The following is a 6000-nucleotide window of genomic DNA, read 5'->3' as shown; positions in this document are numbered from 1 at the left end:
AAGTGGCGACTTGTTACACGATAACAAATTTATTACGTCAACGAAATTATCTTAGAATAGGTAACTAAGATAACAAATAAATGTTGAATATGACGCTACTCAATGAAAGGTTCATTCAACTGTTCAATTGGATACCGCTGGACCATATAAATGAGAAATGTCTACCCTAATAGCATAGACTAAGCAACACTAAGGGAATTTTTGTTTTATCTATACTAATAGTCAAAATTGTTTGATAAATAGTTATACAGTAGAACCTTGAAAACAAGACTCTCATGGGGATTGTAAAATAAGACTTGTTATCAAGGTTGTCTTCTTATCTAGGTTTGTAATAACATGTGATTAGGGGTATAATAATTTTAAGGGGATTTGAAAATTACATTTGTTATCAAGGGTGTCTTGTTATCGAGGGTCTTCTTATCAAGGTTCCACTGTATGGTTTAGTTATATTGTTACATGTTCAAATCACAATTTTTTTTGCTGTAGAATTTAGACTTATCCTATTAGTACGTTGTTGCTGTTGTTGTTGATTATTTGTAATATCACATCTGGCCTTAATTATTATTGTTATTTTTTTGTAATGTATCAATGTAAAGTAGAACCCCTCATATCCGGCCACCACGGGACCAAGCCCCTGACCGGATAACGATTTGGCCGGATAAACCAACCTACTATGAAAATGACAATTCATACCTAATAATAATAGGTAATCAATATATGCAATCAAAAGTATCATTTAATTCTGTTCTGGGATCATTTTTAGAAAAATAAACATGTTTGTAAAAAGGAAAAAAATATTTGTAGGTCAAAGTCATTAGTACAAATATTATGATTCCAGGTAACAAAACATAATAAATGGAGGTAAAATGACAATAAATTGTACTTAAAGATCATTAGGACTTAAATGGTACTTGCATTTCTACTCAACATTCTTAACCATTTTGTGAAATACAAAAATTAATGTACTCGTACTGTACTGTACTAAACCCACTTTGGAAATAATCAACCAACTGATCAGAGGTTAGGCCTACTAGCTCAACTGAGTATAGTGACTCAGCAAATAAATGTATAAACAAACATATAAATAATGAGAACAATTTATTTTATGACTAAAGCAGTCACAAAGACTAGTGCTTGCATCGAAACGTCTGTAAGCTATGAGAAAAAAAATTTTGATATTGGCTTCCTGGAAGGGGCCGGATAAACAGAGGACCGGTAAAACCAAGGCCGGATATGAGGGGTTCTACTGTAATGGGTTTCCCGTTGGAATAAATAAATACAAATAATTAGTGGGGCGTATATAACTTGTAGTAAATTCAGCTTGCAGGACTTGGACAAGTTGTTAAAAGAAGAAATTAAGAATTCTACCTATCACTAAGTTTTTTTACTAGGTGAAAACATTTTGACGTTTCGGTGAAAGAATGCTTGTCTAGCTTTCAATATTCTGATAACCAAGTTTTCTTCTTGCACTGTAACTGCACCAATGGTGTTTGGTTTATTTTGCGGGGTTCGATTGTCATCCTGAATAATCTTTTGATTATAGCAATCGTTGAATGCTAATCTATGCATCGACATGTGTAAAATACCTTATTTACATACCGGAATAGTTTCCTAAAACAAAAAAATTATAATAGCTGATTAAATACAGTACTGTTACCGAATACTGCAAAGGACCAAGGACTGGACGAGCTTGCAAAACGCTGTCATCATCATCACTAATATAAAATGTATGATCTCACTTCGTACAGTAAGAAATACAATGAAATTACAAAACTCGATTTTAAACATTTCCACTTACAACTGCTGACTGTGATTTCCAATATTGGAAAATGTATTTAAAGGAACAATACATCTACAATGCAGTGTTTTGTATTGTTGAATTGGTTGCCATGCAACGACAACAATACAAAACAAACGTCGTTTCTTGTTCCTAATCTGCTGTTGAAATATATTTGCGAACATGTGATTCGATTCAAGTCTTATTGAATGTTACAAAATAATTTGAAATGAACAGAAGAAGTAGGTATTTGTATTTGAGTCAAACATTTTTGCTCTTGGGCATGAGGCACATAAGTTCTCTTTCAGAAGTCGGCCATAGAATAAAATATTTCTAAAATAAAAATTATACTACGGATAGCTTTACAATAATGTTTTTTGGATGGGGTAGGTAGATTTTAAAGTAATAAAAGTTGGTACTTTCCTTTACCGTTGTTAAAAGGGGGAAAAGCTAGTGTTTTAAATGAAATTATAATATAATGAATTGTACATATTTTTTATAGCCAATGAACTCTATCTCATTTGTGTAAATAATCTTTGCGGCAGGGTACACGAGCTTTGGCAAGATGAAACCTAAGCTCAAGTAAGCCTTAAGCAGGGTTGCTGTTGGAAACCAACTAATAAAAAATAGTCCTCTTAATATCACAGTATCATGGTAGTGTTTGGGTTTTGAGATCGAGATCGAGAAATGTTTGATAATAACCTGGAAATCGTTTATAACACTCATATAATGGGCTTTTACAAATTTATCTAGAACTTATTTGTGTTTATTTAGTACACAATTTTATTTTTGTAATCTTAAAAAATAAAAAATTTCTAAATTGTATAAAAAGACTGTATGCCTATATTTTTCGTGTTTCAACGCTGGTGGCATTTTAATGTGTTTTTGCATGGGATCGGCCTACGGTAGTGTAGCAAGGAAAATACAATTTCTTTTCTAGATCAGCAATGGATTTTTAAATGCCACTAGACATTACTAGTATATGTACGGTGATATCTCAGGTTCCAAGTAGTATTTGTCATTTCCGCCAGAGTGCAGCATCAGCCGGTAGAGACATTCTAGTTCCGCCAACCTCCGCAGCATAACATCAAATGGTTCCGCCACTTGACACTAGGTCTGGTTGTTGTTATACAGTAATAGTTTTGGATAATGTACATTTTTTTAGAATTCATGGAAAAATTGAATTTATACATGTTTCTATCTAGTATTGTTATAAACCAAACCAAGAAGTATTATAAGTAGGTTAGCCTTACAGTGAAGTTTAGATAAGTTGTACCATGTCTTATAGACCAAAGTAAACTGTTCTTTTTTGGATACGTAACCAACAAAAGGTTTATAAGTCAATGAAATGCAACGTTGCCTATTCTTTAATAACAATTAATTGTAATTCCACAGTAGAGTAAGTATTTTGTGGAAGGTTTGAGGAACAGTGCCGTTACGTTTGGTTAAGGTTAAACAAACATTTATTTTACATTTCCTTGCATTCCAAAGCAATACTCAGCTGTATATCGGGATTGCACTATAAACTGTAGGTCCCTTAGTTGCAATTAGCTGTATGGGCTTAAACATCTGTGTCTAACTAATATGTCGGTCTTAGTCACTAACATGACTACAAATCGTGCCACTCATCCCTCACTCCGACTTAAATAATTGATATAATTGAATTGTATAGGGTGTCTGATATTTTTCCTTGAAACTTACCTCTGCTCGTTTTAAAGTAAACAGTTTGTTATTTACAAGTGTAGACTATTATAGCCTTAAAATAAAATATTTTACCACGTTCTTTTTTAAAAAAAGTTGACAAGTTTCTTTGTAACCCCTCACGAGTCCCTCCCCACAGAATTGGTTTTGAAAATTTTACAAATATTTTTTTTTATTTGACATGGGTAAAAAAATGAAGGGTCGGTCAAATAACACGTCATCGGCGAGCGGATCTAAGAAGCGCTCCAAGTTTCCAGTTTATATCCCCTCTTTGAAAGATTTTTGTGTCTTGAAAAGATGACAAAGATTTCAATTGACTTCATTGGCGTCGGTTCAATCTTGGGAAGAAAAGAAATCGGAAACTCACTGATAATGGCCAAGTTAGTGACTCCAGATCGGTCACTTTCAATCGACAGATTTTTTATGCGGTGAAGATACTAAGTGTAATTGTGATAGGAGAGAATAGAACAATAGTTTGTGCGTTGGGAGAACTTGTAAATCTATATAACAACCGTATATATAATTTAATTACTATGAATCATACACTTTGTTCATTTTAATTTGATATACAGAAATAATATTTTGAGCTAATATCAGAATGCATAAATAATATTCAACGAGCACTGAAACTACTCAGATACATCAACACTTGTATACAATCATAACATAATAGCTTTATTTTAGTTACCATAATACCTTTTGTGCGTAGCAAAATTAAAATGCTTCGCAAAAAGTTACGAAGGAATAAAATCCCTATTAAACAATTTGACTTCCAATATTGATACATATTAAAAAAGGTTATTACACTTATGGGTAAGCGCATCTTAAAATCATAAAACCAAAAAGGTCTAACGTACAATATTTTCATAATTTCATAGGTGCCACTTTTATATCTTCCCAGAATGAATGTGACCACCACAGTCTGAGTTAATAACAGACTTGTATATCGAGCTTCAGTATCCAATAGTCAATGGTCGAGGTAAGTGGTACAGTTGAATTTCGTTTCTAAATAAAATATTCGATGTAAAACTATTTTTACGGTGAGCAGTTTTGAGACTAGTTCAGTCAATCTCCGCTAGAATAGCTACCGTCGAGGATCGCGACGGTTCACCTAGTCTCCGCTAGATGTCTCTTCAACCGATAACACTTAATCCACTATAGTTTATATATTACTGATCAATTTAAATGTTTAAAATATAAATAAAATAGAAACAAAATGGGTTTTAGGTAACATGTAGTAAGCTATACATTTATAGATGTACTATTTTCAATCTAAAGCTGTGGTATTTGAAAAAAATACATTTTAATCGGTTGACACTCGCAGTGATTTAGTAGTTTCTCTTACAAGACTAACCTCAACTGCTCCGCTATACCTTTAACAATTTAAACTTTTTTTTTAAACAATCATTATTCTTTAAGAAGCCGAGAGTTGAGTCTCTTTTCTGAGTCCAACGATTGGCTTATTATATAACTAGCTTGTACCGGTACCCGCGTCTTCAGTCTTCACCTGCGTTGCTGCGTTGTTATAACCAACTATACAGGGTGATTGATATAAGTGTGCCAGCCGTTTTATTCGAAAACCATACCATAAGAAGAGATATCAAAAAAAGTTAAATAATAAGTGCCTTGGATTTTTATTTAAAAATTATAGTCAAGTCCAACAAATGATTTTAGCCGCCATTTTTCCAATATGGCTGCCAACTTTAATTTTTCTTACGGAACACCCTGTATTTTATGATGTATTCCGGTAGAAAATGTATCTTGAAGACGATTTTATTCCTGTGATTTTTTCATAAACCTAACCGTCTCAAAGATAATAATGGTTTAAGTTGTGAAATTTCTAATAGTTTTCGAATGAAACAGCTGGCATGCTTGCTTAGGCCTTAACGAAACTCTTTCTCATGCCGAAATTTTAAAACTTTAACCATTATTATCTTTGAAACGGTTAGGTTTATGAAAAAAATTACAAGAATAAAATCGTCTTAAAATTACATTTTCTACATAAAATACAGGTATAAAACGTACAGTAATAAAACGGCTGGCACACTTACATCAATTACCCTGTATAGTTGGTTATAACAACGCAGCAACGCAGCAACGCAGCAACGCAGCAACGCAGCAACGCAGCAACGCAGGTGAAGACTGAAGACGCGGGTACCGGTACAAACAACAACCATAATATATCATGCAACATAAGAAGTAATAGCCAGTCAATAAAGGTTTTGTGCTAGGACAAATTAGTGACAAGCAAGTCTATATACAATAATATAATATCTTACTAATATTATAAATCTGAAAGTTTGTGAGTTTGTGTGTATGTTTGTGTGTATGTTTGTGTGTGTGTTTGTGTGTGTGTTGCTCAATCACGCATAAACTACTGGACGGATTGGGCTGGAATTTGGCATAATGATAGCTCACATTCCCGATTAACATTAAAGCATATTCTTATCTCAAAAACCCTTTCGGGCTCCGCCCCAGTGGCTCTGTAGTTCCCCATGTTAATCTTATGATTTTTCATATTT

This window comes from Macrosteles quadrilineatus, unplaced genomic scaffold (genome assembly GCF_028750875.1).
Source record: "Macrosteles quadrilineatus isolate MER2022 unplaced genomic scaffold, UCM_ALF_1.0 Scaffold_9__3_contigs__length_116548681, whole genome shotgun sequence".
In the NCBI taxonomy this organism is placed as follows: domain Eukaryota; kingdom Metazoa; phylum Arthropoda; class Insecta; order Hemiptera; family Cicadellidae; genus Macrosteles; species Macrosteles quadrilineatus.
The sequence above is the reverse complement of the archived record's forward strand: the minus strand, read 5'-3'. Positions refer to the sequence as shown.